The sequence below is a fragment of the Rana temporaria genome, chromosome 1, assembly GCF_905171775.1.
Source record: "Rana temporaria chromosome 1, aRanTem1.1, whole genome shotgun sequence".
In the NCBI taxonomy this organism is placed as follows: domain Eukaryota; kingdom Metazoa; phylum Chordata; class Amphibia; order Anura; family Ranidae; genus Rana; species Rana temporaria.
In genome coordinates this window covers 114,972,658-114,993,007 of record NC_053489.1, presented here as the reverse complement: position 1 = coordinate 114,993,007, position 20,350 = coordinate 114,972,658, and positions in this window count along the sequence as shown.

Here is a 20,350-nt window from a genome sequence, read left to right as displayed (position 1 = left end):
AAGTCAATCTGTGAAGTTTTATTTCCTGATAAAAGGATAGAGAGGTCAAGGGGAGAAACCTTGTTAAAAATTGAAGAAAAAATATGGGTTGCCTTCATCCAAAAAATGAGAACTACAAAAGAAGCTGCAACAAATTGATATATATATATATATATATATATATATATATATATATATATATATATATATATATCTCAATTTGTTACAGCTTCTTTTGTAGTATATATGTGTATATATATATATATATATATATATATATATATATATATATTGGGCTAGATTCAGAAAGATTTCGGCGGGCATAGAGTATCCCAGATACACTACGCCACCGTAAGTTAGAGCAGCAGGTCCTGTATTCACAAGTTGCGCTCTAACTTACAGCGGCGTAGTGTAACTGGGCCGGGGTAAGCCCGCCTAATTCAAAATAGGCTGGTTGGGGGAGTGTTCTATGCTAAATACTGTTGACCCCATGTATCTGACGTTTCTAACGAACGGCGCATGCGCCGTCCGTGGACGTATACCAGTGCGCATGCTCCAAATTACGCCGCAAAGACTCATTGGTTTCGACGTGAACGTAATTTACGCCCAGCCCCATTCACGGACGACTTACGCAAACGGTGTAAAACGTGAATAAATTTGACGCGGTTCCGACGTCCATACTTAACATTGGCTGCGCCATCTTTTTGGTGGTTTATCTTTACGCCTGAAAACGCCTTACGTAAACGGCATATCTTTACTGCGACGGCCGGGCGTACGTTCGTGTATAGGCGTATCTAGCTGATTTACATATTCTAGGCGTAAATCAGCGTACACTCCCCTAACGGCCAGCGTAAATATGCAGTTAAGATATGACAGCGTAGGAGACTTACGCCGGTCGTATCTTAGCAATATTTAAGCGTATCTCAGTTTGAGAATACACTTTAATATACGACAGCGGGGATTCGGACTTACGCCGGCGTATCTACTGATACGCTCGTCGTAAGTCTTCATGAATCTGGCCCATTGTGTATAACCCTATAAAGCCTTTAGCCTTTAAGATTTATTACAGATGAGGTATAGCTTAGGTTGCAAGCTTGTAGTCAATAGTTCCTGAACTAGACTGTGTGTTACACCTGAATCTAAATTGATATTAGCCTTGTTCAATCTTCTGTACAGCAGAGCTCACACCAAAAGAGTGAGAAACAGAACAAGAAGTCAGTCAGTTGTGCTGCAATGCTCAGGTGCTAGCAAAGAATTTGCCAACAAGAAGAGAACATAGTATCAGATAGAGGAGCTCATCAGTGTTCTGCTTCTCTTTTATACTCCAGTCACATAAGGGCAGGGAACAGATCTAGTTGTATTACTTAACTGCAGTGGAGAAAATTCAAGTCTATTGCCATGCTCTCTCCATAAACAAATTCAAATCCTTTGGCAGGTAAAAAAAATCCTTCCTGCTTCTCTTTTATACTCTAGTTGAGGGCAGGGACTAGATATAATTGTATTACTGAAGTAGAGAAAATTCAAGTATATTGCCCTGCTAGCCAGAGCTGGGCTGTGTTGAGAAGCAGTGTAAATCTCCAAAAATGATGAGAAAGAAATTCAAATCCAGGTAAAAAAAAACTCCCATATACTGTATATACAGTGCCTTGAAAAAGTATTCATATCCCTTTAAATTAAAATTGTCCACATTTTGTCATGTTACAACCAAAAACGTAAATGTATTTTATTGGGATTTAAAGGGATAGACCAACACAAAGTGGCACATAATTGTAAAGTATAAAGAAAATGATGAACAGTTTTCAACATTTTTTACCCCCCAAAAATCTGAAAAGTGTGGCGTGCTTTTGTATTCAGTTTCCCTAGTCAATACTTTGAAGACCCACCTTTCGCTGCAATTACAGCTGAAAGACTTTTTGGGGATGTCTCTACCAGCTTTGAACATCTAGAGAGTGAAATATTTGCCCATTTTTCTTTACAAAATAGTTCAGGCTCTGTCAGATTGGATCAAGGGAGTCTGTGAACATCAATTTTCAAGTCTTGCCATACATTCTCATTTGGAGTTAGGCCTGGACTTTGACTGGGCCATTCTAATACATGAATATGCTTTGATCTAATCCATTCCATTGTAGCTTTGGCTGTATGTTTAGGGTCGTTGTCCTGCTGCAAGGTGAACCTCCACCCCAGTCTCAAGTCTTTAGCAGACTCTAAGGCCTCGTACACACAACAGAGTTTCTCGGCAGAATTCAGCGAGAAACTCGGTCAGAGCCGGATTCTGCCAAGAAACTCTGTCGTCTGTACACTTTCGGCCCGATGGAGCCGCCGAGGAACTCGTCGAGAAAATAGAGAACATGTTCTCTATTTTCTCGTTGTTCTATGGGAGAACTCGGCCCGCCGAGCTCCTCGGCGGCTTCAGGGCTGAACTCGCCGAGGAACTCGACGTGTTTGGCACGTCGAGTTCCTCGGCCGTGTGTACGAGGCCTAACAGTTTTTTTTTCTCAAATTGCCCTGTGTTTGGCTCCATCCACCTTACCATCAACTCTGACCAGCTTCCCTGCACCTGCTGAAGAAAAACATCCCTGCAACATGATGCTGCTACCACCGTGTCTCACGGTGGGGATGGTGTGTTCAGGGTGCAGTGTTAGTTTTCCACCACATATAGTGTTTGGCTTTTAGGCCAAAAAAGTTCAATTTTGGGCTTATCTGACCAGAGCACCTTCTTCCACATGTTTACTGTGTCCCCCACATGGTCTCTCGCAAACTGCAAACAGGATTTCTTATGGCTTTCTTTCAACAATGGCTTTCTTCTTCCCACTCTTACATAAAGACCAGATTTGTGGAATGCACAACTAATAGTTGTCCTGTGGACAGATTCTATTACCTGAGCTGTGGATCTCTGCAGCTCCTCCAGATTTACCATGGGACTCTTGGCTGCTTCTCTGATTAATGCTTGCTCTCCTTGCCCGACCTGACAGTTTAGGTGGACAGTCGTGTCTTGGTAGGTTTTCAGTTGTGCCATACTCTTTCCATTTTCGGATGATGGGTTGAACAGTGCTCCCTGAGATGTTTAAACCTTAAGATATTTTTTTTCTAACTTTAGCCTGCTTTTAATTTCTCCACAACTTTACCCCTGACCTGTCTGGTGTGTTCCTTGGCCTCCATGATGCTGTTTCTTCAATAAAGTTCTCTAACAAACCTCTGAGGGCTCCACAGAACAGCTATATTTATACTGAAATTAAATTACACACGAGTGGACTCTATTTACTAATTAGGTGACTTCTGAAGGCAATTGGTTCCACTAAATTATAGTTAGGGATATGAGAGTTAAGGGGGCTGAAAACAAATGCACGCTTCACATGTTTAAGATATTTTTTTGTAAAAAAGTTTGAAAACCATTTATCATTTTCCTTCCACTTCACAATTATGTACAACTTTGTGAAAAATAAAAGTGCAGCGCCAAGCATAAGGCCTAACCATATACATGTAAGGTTATGAGGAGAAAAAGCTAATGCGATGTATCCAAACATACATCTGACATGTGAAATAGCAACAACAAATAATAAAGTTCAAAATGAATAATGAAATTCGTGAACCACAATCAAGTTGTGTATATAGTGTCCATCCAAATAAATCCAGCCTTCAGAGCTTATGTGAGAACTGATGTCTGTTAATTTCCCAATGTAACCGTATCTACGATCCCATTCAAAGATGTTTTCAATCAACAGGGTAAGAAGAGATTAAATGCTCTTACCAGATGTGGTGGACCCGGGAACACTATACGGTGGTGGGTCAAACGCGCTTAATCAACCCAGTGGATGGGGAACAGCTTCTCTCGATCACTCTGGACTGTGATTCTCCACGTTAGTAGTAATCCAAATCGACTTAGATAGGAATGGCTGGGGCCAATGTTTGTGCACATACATTGGCCCCAGCCATTCCTAACTGTGCTATTTTCTTTGAATACAGGGATTTTATTATTATTTTTTTAATTTTTGCCTTTTCCTTGCTGTTGTTTTACGCATTGTTATTTGAGCGGGTTCATATTTGGCTAACCACCTTTTTTTGGACAATACATTTTGTATTTTTTACACTATAAGGAGGTGTCCTCTTTTGTTTTTTTTTCTTTTTCTATGGTGAGTCCATCCTATGCCTTACAAGGAAATAGTGGTTTACCACTTCCACTTCCAGGATCTAAGTCGATTTGAATTACTACTAACGTGGAGAATCACAGTCCAGAGCGATCGAGAGAAGCTGTTCCCCATCCACTGGGTTGATTATGCGCGTTTGACCCACCACCGTATGGTGTTCCCGGGTCCACCACATCTGGTAAGAGCATTTAATCTCTTCTTACCCTATTGATTGAAAACATCTTTGAATGGGATCGTAGATACGGTTACATTGGGAAATTAACAGACATCAGTTCTCACATAAGCTCTGAAGGCTGGATTTATTTGGATGGACACTATATACACAACTTGATTGTGGTTCACGAATTTCATTATTCATTTTGAACTTTATTATTAGTTGTTGCTATTTCACATGTCAGATGTGTGTTTGGATACATGGCATTAGCGTTTTATCCTCATAACCTTACCTGTATATGGTTAGGCCTTATGCTTGGCGCTGCACTTTTATTTTTCACTTATTTACACAATTTACTCCTTTGTTGTGTTGGCTGCCACTTTTTGACACTATATTGGATCAGCACAGTATATATTTTTTATATTTTTATGTACAACTTTGTGTTGGTCTATCATGTAAAATCCGAATAAAATACATTTACGTTTTTGGTTGTAACATGACAAAATTTGGAAAATTTTAAGGGGTATGAATACTTTTTCAAGCCACTGTATATTGCTTTTTAACTGTATGTACTAATCTTTAGAACACTTTAGGTATTGTTTTACCTGTTCTATCTATTATTTTGCACATAACTATGAGAGAGCTATGGGGAATGTTGCTATATACGTGGTGTCATATGAATAATAATGGAACTAGTTGGGTCTTATGCAGAATATTCATTAGTTAGACTTCAATGTATGTAAGAGAAAATGCCACATTTTAGAGAGAAGTTATCACACATCAGCTCAAATAGCATACAAATAATCAATTTACCTGCTTAACATGAGATTTCAAAAAGTTAATAAATACAATATTATAAAATGTAATCACTAAGAGGATGACTAGTGGATTCTCCTCATGGGATTTTCTTTTGGAATCACAATAAGCATGCAAATTATAATTTATTTTTTCCTGATTGACATATTTGTTTCAGATCAGCAACTCAGAAAGTGCCTTAGCCAGAGGATCAGCATGTCAAGTGGGCAACTATCATCTAGAGAAGGAGGACATCAATGGCAGCCCCTTGTACACCTCTCATTACAAGTTGTTTTAGCCCTTGGCAGAAAAGATAGGTTTGAAACTGGAGTGAACTTATAATAACAGAAGGGCCGTTTTGGGCAAGCTGATTGGCTCATCCTTTGTTTAATGCTGTATCCATTCCCTATAATCTGAAAACCCATTCAAAATCTATTCAAACCCTTGGATAATTCTCAGTAGCCTTTTACATATTTATACACATATATACTTATATATTCATATATACAGATACATTCTTCTTGGAATGACGATTTTTACAGCTGCTTCAGGTTGAAAGCCATCAACCTGGGACAAGCAGAGAGATAAGCATGCAATTATTCTCAGTGACAAGCAGTGGTGCTAATATATTTGTTTCTGTTTGAGAGCTTTCAGTAGCTTTAGGTAGGTAGCTTTCAGTTCAGAAATGTCTTGGGATCACAATAAAATAAAGGAGATTTACCCAATGCATGTAACCTACGACAAACATTACGGGTTATACATTTTTTTAATCATGACTGCAGTTTTACTTAAAGTGGATGTAAACCCGATTCATGAAATTTGAGCTGGGAACATTTATCTGCAGTGTTTTCTTATCTCTTTTCAAAGCACTATGTTCTCCTGCTCCGTTCTTTTGTTATCAGCCTGATAACTTCTGACAAGTTTTCCGACATGTGGTAAAATCAGCCTGAAATTTGTGTCGTGGGAGGTTGCTATAAATAGATTAGCAGAGAGCTAAACTAATCACATCAAAGCTCTGCAAGTCTCTGGGGGTGAGTGCCTTTCCTCCAATCAGCTGTCTTGGCTGAATGCCCAGACTTCACACTCAGTGCTGAACAGGAAGAGAAAATCCGTAACACAATCTGAACATTCTAAAGAATATATAAAGATGAAGACAGCAGATATACATGTAAAACTTATGTATGGAGGTTTGTTTAATCTCTGTGTATAATCTAAGGCTGTTCACTTCACTGAGTATATGTGAGGGTTTACATCCACTTTAACTAGGCTGACATAGATTTGTCCTATCTCTTCCCTTTATTTTTGGTGGTTTCTGTGTACATGGAATTTGAATGTTTTTAATGAGAATGGGATTTGTTGTTGATTAACCACTAGCTGACCAGCTAACGCAGATATACTGTGGCAGGTATGTGCAGGGAGGATAATGGGCATGTGCGTCGCAGGACCGTTCCTGCGGGTCTCGCAGACTAGATGTCTGCCGGCGACCCGCGATCGTGATGAGGAGAGGCAGAACGGGGAACTGCCCAATTCCCCATTCTGCCTAGTGACATGATGGAGATCTACTATTCCCAGTGATTGGGAACAGTGATCTCTATCATGTTAAAGTGAGCCCATCCCCCTACAGTTAGAACACACCTAGGGAACACACTTAATCCCTTGATCGCCCCCTAGTGTTAACCCCCTCCCTGCCAGGGTAATTTTTACATTGATCAGTGCATTTTTATAGCACTGATCAATCTAATAATGTCACTGGCACAAAAAAGTGTCATTTGGGGTCAGATTTGTTCGTTGCAGTCCCGCTAAAAATTGCAGATCACCGCTGTTACCAGTAAAAACAATGAAAAATTAAAACTCCCCAAATCTATCTCGTAGTTTGTAGACGTGATAACTTTTGCGCAAGCCAATCAATATACGCCTATTTACCAAAAAACTAAACTGATGAATATTTTCGTTTTTTTAATATGTATATTTTTTGGATATGTATTATAGCAAAAAGTAAAAAAATATGTTTTAAAAAAAAAAAGAAAAATGGTTGGTATTTTTTTGTTTTAAGCGCAAAAAAGAAAAACCGCAGAGGTGATCAAGTACCACCAATAGAAAGCTCTAATTGTGGGGAAAAAAGGACGTCAATTTTGTTTGGGTACAGCGTCGTACGACCGCGCAATTGTCAGTTAAAGCGACACAGTTTAGTATTGCAAAAAATGGCCTGGTCATACAGGGCCAGATTCACAAACAGCGGCACAAATTAAGTTACTCCAAACCTATCTCATTTAACCACTTGACACCCGCACGCCGTCATATGACGTCCAAAACGGGGACCTGTTATCCTGGGTGGACGTCATATGACGTGATGGGCTTTGCGGGGGGATATCTCAATGATGCCTGCACCCGGAGGCATCATTGAGATATCATTTTTTAGCGGCGGCGATCCTACGCACCGTAAGAACGATCATAGCGGCGGTTCCGCCGCTAGATCGTTCTTACAGGCGGCGGGAGGGGACATCCCCCCCCTCCCGCCGCCATCCGGTGCTTCTCCGAGCTCTCCCGTCCCACCGGGGGCCCGGAGAGATGATCGCCGTCCGCCGGATGTTTGCCATAGAGAAGACTGGTGACCATCTGGTCACCAGTCATCTCTATGACCGTCGGAGGCCCGGGCGCGATGTGATGACGTCACGCCCGGGTCCCCGTAAGTAAACAAACCGCAATTGCGGCTAGTTTGAATGAGATCTGTGAATTTTTTTTCACGATCTCATTCTTTCCAGCCTGGAGGAGAGATGTGGGTCTTATTGACCCCGCATCTCTCCTTAAAGAGGACCTGTCACACACATTCCTATTACAAGGGATGTTTACATTCCTTGTAATAGGAATAAAAGCGATTGAAAAAAAAAAAGTGTAAAAAAAAGTGCAAAAAATAAAGAAATAAGTAAAAAAAAAAAAAAAAAATAATAAAAAAATTAAAATGCCCCTGTCCCCGGTAGCTCGCGCTCAGAAGCGTACGCACACGTAAGTCCCGCCCACGTATGTAAACGTCGTTCAAACCACACATGTGAGGTGTCGCCGCGTGCGTTAGAGCGTGTGCAACAATTCTAGCACTAGACCTCCTCTGTAACTCTAAATTGGCAACCTGTAAAAATTTTAAAGTGTCGCCTATGGAGATTTTTAAGTAACGAAGTTTGGCGCCATTTCATGAGTGTACGCAATTTTAAAGCGTGACATGTTAGGTATCTAGTTACTCGGCGTAACATCATCTTTCATATTTTACCAAAAAATTGGGCTAACGTTAATGTTTTGTTATTTTTTAATTTATGAAACCATTTTTTTTACAAAAAAAAGCCGTTTGAAAAATTATTGCGCAAATACGGTGCAAGATAAAAAGTTGCAATGACCGCCATTTTATTCCCTAGGGTGTCTGCTAAAAAAACATATATAATGTTTGGGGGTTCTGAGTAATTTTCTAGCAAAAGAATGAGGATTTGTACATGTAGGAAAGAAGTGCCAGAATAGGCCCGGGAAGGAGGTGGGTTTTAAAGCCCGGTATTGAAGTGGTTAAGTTACGGTGCCTTAATTTTTTGTCGTAAGTGCCGTATCCACAGCGCATTTGCGCCTAACTTAGCGCCAGCGTAACTTTAATCCCGAGGCGTAAGGCGGGGTTATTGCAAGTGGGAAGGAAGTGGGCGTGCTCCATTGTAATGAGCCGTGACCCCATGCAAATGAAGGGCCGGCCGTACTGCGCATGCGTGCACGAATCTGCACCTCACTGGGCATGTGCAGAACTTGGCTCGGCGCAATCAGTGAGATAGGAAAAAGGCCAAGCGTACTTAGTTTGAGAATCGCCCTGTGTATAAATAGCCCCAGACAAACACACTTCCCTTGCAAAAGTACATCCCTGTGTTCCCCTTCCTAGAGCAAGTTGCTTCTGCTCTGTCGTCTGTTGGTGTGTGTTGGTGAGTTTAGTGTTAGTTAAAAGATTTGGAGGAGTAGTAGAGTGTAGTAGCTGTGTTTTTTTTTCTGCGTGTATTTTATGTTTGTTTTTTCTGATTTTTTTTTCTGAGTGTATTTTCTGTTTGTTTTTTCGGAGTTTGTTTTTGAATTTGTATTAGATGTCTGCTTGTGTGGTTTGATTTTTGTGTGTGTTTGTTGTGTGAGTATTTGTGTTTGTTTGTTGTTGTGTTTATTTTTTGTTGTTGCTGAGTGTTGGCTGTTATGGCACCGAAGCGCAGGAAGTTACATTTTTCTGTCGCAGAAAAGCAGATTCTTGCTAGGGCCATCGCCAGATATGGGCGTTATTTGCATGGCCCTGAGAGCCGGAACACCCCCCCTGGCCAGGAGGAAGGAGATCATTCAAAATATCACAGATCAGATCAATGAGGCGGGGGGGAGACGAGGACCCCCAGTGGGATACAAAAGAAGATCAACGATCTTAAGAGCCTGGTCCGTGTCAAGATGGCCAAGATCAATGCCCATGCCACGGGCACTGGAGGAGGCCCACCCTGCCCCGTCAGGCTGAGTAAGGAGGAATGGGCAGTGGCCCAGTGTTTCCACCCACAGCAGGTGGTGGGCCTGCCTGGCTATCAATCTGATTCTCCTGTGAGGACAGGTAATTTTGGGGTTTTTCTATCTGGTGATTAGCATGTGTGGGTGGGGGAAGGGAAGATGTGCCAATTGTGTGGATCCTCCAACCTGTGATTGTTTTGTGTCCTCCACAGATGGCCAGGAGATTGCTGGGCCATCAGGCCAGGAGGTTGCTGGGCCATCAGGCCAGGCTGCACCATCCCCAGGACAACAGGCTGCAGAAGAGTCCCAAGAATGGCAGGAGTCCCCAGGGGAGGGGAGTGGCCACACCTCCCCTCATGAGGAGGTTGAGGGGGAGGAGGATGAGGGGGTGGAGGCTGAGGATGAAGATATGGACATTGCCAGGGAAGTCCTTTTGGCCTCGGATTTGTTTACCCCTGAGGCTACCCCTGAGGCTGGCAGCAGTCAGGCCACCATCAGGGGTAGCCCCTCCCACTCCTCCCCCAACAGGCCTCCACCCACAAGGGTCTCTCTCTCCCCTCCTCCCAGGCCACAAGCCTCAGCTGCAGGCAGGATGGCGACCCATGAGACCAGGGGGGTGGCTGAGCGTCTGCCGGCCAGTCTGCAGAGGGACAATGCCCGGCAGACCCACCATCTGGGTCAAACAGATCAAACAGACTCTGATCCCGGTGGAAGAAAGCCTGGGCTCAATTAAGGAGTCACTCACTGATGTGGCCACAAACTCCTTGGCGGTCATCACATGCATTTGTGACCTGCAGACCGCAACAACAGGCGTGGCCCAGGAGGTGAGTGCCCTGACCCAGGCTGTCCAGGACAATACCCGGGCTGTCCAGGCCAATACGGCTGCCCTCACAATCAGTCTGAACAGGATAGCAGTGGCCTTGGAGGGCAGGCCAGCAGGAGGACAGTCACCAGGGGAGGCTTCTCCTTCCCCTGCCCCCCCATCAGTCTCCTCCTTCCCCTGTTAACCCCCCCAGGAGTCTCCCCTGGTTGGCCTTGGCCGTGGCCGTGCCCGTGGGCGGCCCAGGCGTAGCTCTCGCCGCCGGCGTTAACTTTTGGGGATACTTTTTTTTTTTATTATACTGTACTTATGATTTGTTTTATGTGTGTGAATGATGTGTGAATGTAGGGGTGGCATTCCTGATTAAATAAGGGGTGTCACCCTCAGTTTTGGTGGAGTAGGGATCCCCAGGACCAGGGAGAAGTGATCCCAGGTCCATGTGAAAGGTGTATGAATGCACAGTGACATAATTGGAGCCGTGGCGTGGCGTTACTGCTCCCAAGTACCATTGGGGTTACTTGGATCTAATCCAATTAGATGTGCATGTGATGTGTCTGTGCTAGGGACCACAGTGGGTGTGCATGCGTGCATTCTCTTTGTGACATGATTAATGTGTGTGTTTACTGTGCAAAGATGCATTATGCGAGGCGTCTCCTGACTGCTGTTCCCTCAGAAGAGGGGGTACCCTCAGTTACTAAAGTCACTAGTATAGTTATGAGCATGGATGCCCCTGGCATGTTGGCATACAGATTGTTGTCCTGCAAGTGTGTGTGCTCAGCTCTTCCTTAATGGTGTTGCTTTAGCTGACCTTTACACGGCTGGTGTAAAATTAGGGCACCTTTTATAAAGTGTAATTTTACACCATGAAACTAACAGAAGCGCACAGGGCGTAATCTACGCCGCACACACTTAATTTTGTGGATCGCCTTATCTCCCTCATTTGCATCTTTGCCTAGCAAAACAGTGGTGTGTCTAGCGTATTTTGCGTGCGAAGAAGCGCCGGTGTAATTATTTTAGGTAGGACGGAAAAACCTGGATTTCAGGCGTATCTCGTTTTGAGGATCAGGCGCAAAGATACGCACGGCGCATTTTTCAATTACGCCGCGCATCTCGAGTTAAGTCGGCGCATCCGCTTTGTGAATCTGGCCCTAAGGGTGCAAATCCTTCTGGGCAGAAGTGGTTAAGAAACCCATATCTTTCATTTCTAGTGAAAACTATTCATGTAGAGTTGGGATATATGCACTGATGGGTGGATGAATGCTCTGACTTCAATTTTTGCTTCATCATCACCTCAATGCACAGAAATAGCCAATCTGCATTCACATCTGGGCATTTTGAATTGAGGGCAGAATTGCCGCAATTCAGCCTGCGATTTAAAAACGTCCAGTTAAAATGACAAATCAAACAGCGCTAATTTTAGATGCTATTCATTTTAATGGCAGCCAAAAATAAGATGCGATTCTGCTGCGGTTGTTGTGTAATAAATAAGCAGAAAGAAGCTCCTGATCCTTTTTTTGGCCGACAAGCTTCATATGATGCGGTTTACTGCGATTGCGCTTTTAGGTGCCATTAACCTCTTCCATACCGGGCAGTTATACACACTTCCATACCAGGCCTATTCTGGCACTTCTCTCCTACATGTACAAATCATAATTTTTTTGCTAAAAAATTACGCAGAACCCCCAAACATTATATATGTTTTTTTAGCAGACACCCTAGGGAATAAAACGACGGTCATTGAAACCTTTAATCTTGCACGGTATTTGCGCAATAATTTTTCAAACGCCTTTTTTTGGGAAAAAAATTGTTTCATGAATTAAAAAAATTTAAAAACAGTAAAGTTAGCCCAATTTTTTTGTAAAATATGAAATATGATGTTACACCGAGTAAATAGATACCTAACATGTCACGCTTTAAAATTGCGCACACTCATGGAATGGCGCCAAACTTCGGTACTTAAAAATCTCCATAGGCAACGATTTGAAATTTTTTACAGGTTACCAGTTTAGATTTACAGAGGAGATCTAGTGCTAGAATTGTTGCTGGCACTCTAACGCACGCGGCGATACCTCACATATGTGGTTTAAACGGCGTTTACATATGTCGGCGGGACTTGCGTGTGCGTTCGCTTCTGCGCGCAAGCTACCGGGGACAGGGGCGTTAAAAAAATTAATTTTTATTTCTTTTTTTTTTTTATATATTTATTTCTTTTTTTACACTTTTTTTTTTAATTTTTTTTTTTTTTTATCACTTTTATTCCTATTACAAGGAATGTAAACATCCCTTGTAATAGGAATGTGTGTGACAGGTACTCTTTATGGAGAGATGCGGGGTCAATAAGACCCCACATCTCTCCTCCAGGCTGGAAAGCATGAAATCGGTGAAAAAAAATTCACCGATCTCATGCTTGTGGTTGCTTAGCAGCCGCAATCGCGGCTTTGTTTACTTACGGGGACCCGGGCGTGACGTCATCACATCGCGCCCGGGTCCTCCGACGGTCATAGAGATGACTGGTGACCATCTGGTCACCAGTCATCTCTATGCTTCCTGCGAGCGCCGGACGATTCGTTCTCCGGGCCCCCGATGGCACGGGAGAGCCCGGAGAAGCACCGGATGGCGGCGGGAGGGGGGGGATGTCCCCTCCCGCCGCCTGTAAGAACGATCTAGCGGCGGAACCGCCGCTATGATCGTTCTTACGTTGTGCAGAATCGCCGGCAGTTTAGAAGGATATCTGAATGATGCCTCTAGCTGCAGGCATCATTCAGATAACCACCCGGAAAGCCCAGGACGTCACATGACGTCCACTCTGAACGGCAGAAGTTCTTTGTGGACGTCATTTTACTATGGGCCGGTAGGGAAGTGGTTAAAATGAATGGCATCTGAAATTCGTGTTGTGCAGTTTGTCATTTTAGCGAAGCATTTTCAAATTGTGGACAGAATCGCTGCAATTCTGCCCAGGTGTAAATGCAGTCTTAGGCCCCGTACACACGTCCGAGAAACTCGACGGGCAAAACACATAGTTTTGCTCGTCAAGTTCCTTGTGAAGCCGCAGAGGATCTCGGCGAGCCAAGTTTCCTCATTGACTAACGAGGAAATATAGAACATGTTCTCTATTTGGCCCGACGAGATCCTCGTCGGTTTCCTCGGCCAAAAGTGTACACACGACCTGGTTTCTCGGCAGAATACGGCTCCGATCGAGTTTCTGGCTGAATTCTGCCGAGAAACTTGGTCGTGTGTACGGGGCCTCAGTGAATACACTGACACTGCCTGACTGCATCACAGAATAGGGTGTGTTTACCTCTCTGGACCACATCTCCCTCATTACTACACCACCTCTTTTTAATTTCCACCCACTTTCCTACTTCTTGCTTTAAGGTGGCCATACGCTGCACAATCTGATTGTACAATCTCCTTTAGATTTCATGCAAATCAAATAGCATGTTCAGGTGGGTCGGTCTATTGCATAGTTTTGGTAAATCTAAAGGAAATTGTACAGAGATTGTACAATAAGATTGCATAGTGCATGGCAAGCTTTAGTACATAGAAGGGAGTGGGTGGAAATACTCAACTTTCATTGTTCTTGCGTAAACACACCAATTTCACTTTCAGGCCCCATTCACATCTTGTGTAGTGGGAGTGAATGTTTTTTGGGGTGTTTTTCCCACAACATGCATTGGGCAGCCCATTGATTTCAGTGGGTTTCCCTACACACGAGACATCGACATAGGTGTGTTGCATGTTTTTTACTGCGCGATTTGTTGAGCATTTTTTCACGCAGCAAAATGTGTGTTTGCTTCAGTGTTTGGGGTGCCATTAATAAGTAATGACACAGAAAGCATGCCAATTTCATGCTAGATATATAAAGATAGCCATACACCATACAATCTGATTGTAAAATCCATTTTAGATTTACCAAAACTATTTAACCTATCTATCCAATCACTCTGTATCCTATCAGACAGGCTCGTGCACTACATAGTTGATGGTAGATCTAAAGGACATTGTACAATCAGAGTGTATAGTGTATGGCGAGCTTTACAGACTTCCAGGGACACACTTTTTATTAATCCTACAGCTCTGCTCCACATAGGCTGTTATGTGATTGCTCAGCTCCTGCACACTCTGTCAAATGAAGAATTTATTCAAGATGAAGGTAAGGTGTTAAACAATTGATCAGCAGAGGAAGACAATGGATGTGCATTCAGGGAAAATGATGCTCACTGATAATGTCTGTGTGTAACTACAGAGGTGGACAGAAGCAAACACCTGGAGGAGGAGTGCAGTTGCAGGTTGTGTGTTAATGAGGTCAGCTGCTGAACTACTTCTTTAGTCTCTAACAGTTTTCACGTCTTAAAGTGTTATTAAACCCAGGACCCTGCATTCACTATATCTGGTCTCCCACAGTACACAGAACATTTATGATGTTTGACAATGTTCCTTTCTTATCATGTCCACTAAACCCCACTTTTTTTTTATCACAGCTTTGATGAGTTATTGGGTTTACTCAGTAGTCGGTTGCAAAGAATGGACACATATTTCTGTAATATGATAATATAATATGATAATATAATATTAGTGGTTCCACCCCCTGTGGAACCACTAATCATCACACTGAGGTAATTTTTTTTTTCTATTTTTTTTTAAAGACGCTTACATGAAGTACCCAATATTAATATTTTTGTATATGCATCAAATAAACACCAAACACAAGTTTTTAAAGCCAAAAATAAACTATACTTTTTTTAAAATATTTAAAATATTATTGAAATATAACTTTTTATGTTCGTTTGTTCGTTCTTCACATATACAGCTCAACAATATAAAAAAGGAAATAGAGTTAACTGTAGCTCATAGAACAGGGGTAAATAATGTGGTGCTGGCAGATGGGGCGGGGGGGGGGGGGTTGCATAGGGACCATAGGGTGGTGGAGGTTCAGAGGATTTATATGTGGTGGTTGGTGGAATGAAAGTCGCGATGTAACATATGGTACCTGCCAACATGTCTGCCTGGAGTTCTGATGGTACCTTCTCCATCAGCCCCTCCAGACATCTTGCAGAAACCTGAACGTGCGACCTGTTGCTGGTCATTCTTTCAGACATACAGGCCATGATGTCTAACATACGATTGAAATCAGGTTCTGGAGCCCTCCTTCTTGTTGCTCTAGCAGGTACACAAGCACAAATTGGTGGCATGGACTCCTCGTCTCCCAGAGGTGTGACAGATGTAGAGTCGACAATTGGCTCTCCGGCTCTTGGCCCACTTGATCACCTGATGTTTGGCTTGCTTGCTGACTGTTAGCATCTGTGTCCAAATTGTTGTTTGGAGTACTTTCCTTCCAGCAGTTTTCAGTACTAAAAAAAAATAAAAAAATTATTATAACGTACTTATTACATTTTGTTTAATGACATTAATACAGATGATAGCTTACCTCCCCAAAGCCAGCAATGGCCGAAGGAACTCCAATTCCCTAGCATGCATGTAATCTCTTGGGGCAAATGTCGCCGATCCACTCCTAAATTCCCTTTGCAGTCTTAGGCCTTGTACTCACGACCGGATCTGTGCGCTGGAAACTGTCTGCCCGACAGTTTCCGGCGTACAAGGCTGATTTGTGTTTTGTTCCGCTGGCGTGTACACACCAGCGGACCAAATTCCCGTCGTACCGGAACGCGTGCACGTAAACTACGTACGACGTCACTATAAAGGGGAAGACCAAAGTTAATGGCGCCGCCCTCTGTTCCTCTTTTGCTAGTTACGGGTTTGCTCGTGTTAGTGAAGGTTTGGTTAGAGCTGATTCGCGCTTCTCGGTCTCCAGGCTTTGACAGCGTGTATTCACGGGTTCAGTGCGTGTGCTTGCGGTAACGTAGTTGTCATTCGGCTATAGGCAAGCAGGTTGTTTCTGCTTTAGCAGTTGCATCCTGTGCGCTCGTATCTGTTTGTCACGCGTTTGTCGCAGGTAGTGCTGGATTTGCGAGTGCTTTCTGTTTCAGTGTGTTCTTGACTGACCAGCCGGCCGGTTTGAAGCCATGATGGAGCAGCAGCGTCAATTTTCGCGAGTTGGTGCTGTTTATGGGATGGCTGCTGGATATGTTCATTTGTCCAGTACTTTGGCCAGAAACAGGGGGCGGAGGCGTTTCTGGACCAAGAATTGGTTGCGCCAGCGTGACCAGTTCTCACATATGCCTCTGCTTAGGGAACTCCAGGAGAATAATCCTAATGACTTTAGGAATTTTCTCCGCATGACGGACCCCGTATTCAACCGTCTGCTGGATCTTCTGTCCCCCTATATCACGAGGCAGGACACTGTGATGCGCCAAGCCATCACGGCCGAGCAGAGGCTTATTGCCACGTTGCGGTACCTGGCGACTGGGAGGAGCCTGCAGGACCTCAAGTTCTCGACAGGCATCTCTCCGCAGGCGCTTGGGGTCATCATACCGGACACGTGTGCTGCCATCATCAAAGTTATGCATGAGGAGTATATTAAGGTAAGTTTCCTGGCTCTAATAATGTGGCCAACTAACTTTATTTTTATTTTCCCAGATATGCTGTGTGTTTAACTAACGTTACCTTTTCTCCCTATGCATGTTGATATCAGCTTTACATGTTTTATTCTTGGCCTACCTGCATATTTGTCCCTTACCCAATATTAACCTGTCCAGCATGCTATCCTAGGGACAAACCCACCTTGCCATTTTTTCAAACAGGACTTTTTGGTTTTTGTGTCCCCCCCCCCCCCCCCCCCTTCAAACTTTTATTGTCCCCATCAGAGGGCTGTGGAGTCTCTTAATGAAGTGGCCCTATATATTTCATTTCCCAAATTCTCCATGCACATTTTTCTAATGCAATTTTAATACTGTGAACTGTCACAAGGATGCTTGTAGGATGTATTTGTTACAAAGTACTAAATCTCTAATTTTGTTTGTCCCCACAGCTACCCTCCACACCACAGGAATGGCAGTCTGTGGCTTCCCAATTTGCCCAGCGGTGTGATTTTCCAAACTGCGGTGGAGCAATAGATGGGAAACACGTCCGCATTGTGCCCCCACCCCGCTCGGGGTCGTACTATTATAATTACAAGGGTTATCATAGTATTGTGTTGATGGCGGTGGTGTCGGCACAGTATGAGTTTCTATATGTGGACGTGGGGAAGAACGGCCGGATGTCTGATGGGGGAGTGTTCGCACGGACTGATTTCTATGATCGTCTCCAAGCTGGTGGTCTGGCATTGCCACCAGATGAAGATAATGTGGAAGGACTTCCGTTTGTGTTCCTAGCGGACGAGGCTTTCGGGCTTGGTCCTCACCTCATGCGGCCTTTTCCCCAGAGGACCCTCACCTCAGAGAGGAGTGTGTTTAATTTTCGGTTGGCCAGGGCTCGGAGGGTAGTCGAGAATGCCTTTGGGATACTCACCAACCGGTTCCGCCTGTTCAGGACATCGATACATCTGGCGGAATATAAATTGGACACCGTTGTATTTGCCTGCTGCATTTTGCACAACTTTTTACGCAGGCACTCCCAGACGTACCTACCCGACATCGGTTCTGAGGCAAGACTACCCTCAGATCCCCTTCCCGGGCTGGACACTGGTCGCGCTGGCTTGGCCCCCCAATCAGCTCGTGAGGTACGCGACAAATATGTTGAGTACTTCATGGGTCGGGGGGCCATTGCTATGCCAGATCATATTTCTTTCTAATTCGGCCCCCAAAGAAAGGAATATTCTAAAAAATAATAAATAATTAGACCATTGGACTTTATACAGTTGTTTGTCATTAATGCTTTTTCTCTTTTTCTGTCTTCCTGGTTCTCTAACTAACTTCTTCAATTGTAATGCATAATTGATTTCTCCACTTTTAGTAACTAACCACATTTTGCACAGTATTCACTCATCTACAAACAGGGTATTGAGTCTAGAAATAAGAAGCAACTCCATTTGTAAATTTTGAGGTCAAGTTTTTTAATTTTTGCTTGTTCATGACCCCAAAAATAATTTTATAGTTTTTTCATTACTCCCTGCTTTTGTACTTAGGAGTCTACAAAATTTTTTGATACTTTTTTTTTTTTTCAGGTAATTCAACCAAAAATATTATGCAGATTATACACTTATTAACAAGTTCACTTTTTTTTTTCTCAAATATAGTTAGATTTATTGTTTACATATATATATATATATATATAGATTATTTTTGGTGGGGTGTTTACCGCCTTAATTGTTTTTTTGGGCATATTTTTTATGCACAAAAAAAAATAATTTTTTTACCATTTTTTTTGTTTTTGGTGTGTTTTTCTAAAAGTAAATTTTTAGGTGATAATTTGGAGTCAAATCTCTACTTCACTAAATTCAGTGATTAGAGAGATTTATAATTCTATATATATATTTTTTTAATTTTTTGGCGTTGTTTATTCTTTATGGTCTAAACTTTATAGTATCCCAAAATGTTCAACATGGTCAAAAAGTAACAAAATCCAATTCCAAAAATATAAAAACTCACAACAGCAGTCAGTCATGATGTGCTTTCACACTGGAACACGCCAAAATTGGAAGATACACACATTCAGTGCAAACTCGCCAAATGTCATTGGTTCAACAGACAAATGGCCACATGTGCTATCTGACATCATGGGTGATCAATGTCTGTGTTTTGTGGGAGCAAACCCTTCCTCTCAACTACTTGAGGATGGAGGAGGGGGTTGGACCCACAAAGCACAGACATTAGATATTCTGTGATGGCAGATAGCACATGTTGGCACACTGTGTGTGTATCTTCAAATTTTGGCGTATTCATTATTCAAACTGTAAAAATGTTTGTGGGGGCGGGGGATGGGCGGGGGGTGTTTCAGTCTTTGACACGGCCCATCATGTCAATAATGTTCTTAAAATTAGATTCGATGACCATCATTCTTTGCCGCATATTGTCCATTTCCGTGCTGCATTCCAAAAGGACATTTGTTACATTCTGTTCCATGAGAAACATCCTTTCACGCATATTGTGCATTTCAGTGCTGCACTCCATTACCTGCTGAATAATTATAGCAGCACTTGCACGTGAAAATATTGGCACACCATCCTCCTCCCCTAAAACAAAAAAAACAAATGGCATTTACAACATTATTTTTCGATGAGGCCTATCTACATATGTTTTTTTGAATCAAGCTAGGGTGACACTGACCTGATGGGCTTCTCCTTTCCACCTCTTCGACATATTCTATCACTCCTCCTTCTTCCACCACCTCCCCATCATCTTCAATCACTCCTCCTTCTTCCACCACTTCCCCATCATCTTGGACTCCTCCTTCATCCATCAATCCACCTTCTTTCAATTCGCCAAATTGTTCTTCCGCCACTTGCCCTTCATCTGCTATGACTTCTAAGTCCAAAATTACTTCTTCCTCCTCTCTTCCTTCCTCCTTTCTTCCTTCCTCCTCTCCTTCCACATCCTCCTCTCCTTCCACATCCTCCTCTCCTTCCACATCCTCTTCTCCTTCCACATCCTCTTCTCCTTCCACATCCTCTTCTCCTTCCACATCCTCCTCCTCCTCCACATGTTGAGATGGCAGATTTTGGCCTTGTCTGGCCCTCTCTGCCTCCTCCAAATGCTGGCGACTTCTTTCCCCTGAAATAAACCAAAAAAAATGTAGACTCATCAGCACACAGATATTGGAGAGCATAAATCGCACACATTGCTTAGAAGATGCTTTCATTTAGTTACTTTTATCTTTCACCAAACCTACATTTTGGAATTACTTCTATGGCAAGCTCTGATCCTGCCCCTTTTTAGCAAAGTGACACACATGGATGTCCCCCCTAAACTGTATTTCTGGGAGACCCTACCAAAACCCATTTTTGATTTGGGGAGACACAGGTGCTCTGCATTGCAGATGTGAAAACATCTGCTTTATTACCACTGTTTTTAGAATGAATCCTGTTTGCCTTTCCCATTCTCATACTTTTTTTTTCTAGAACTAGCT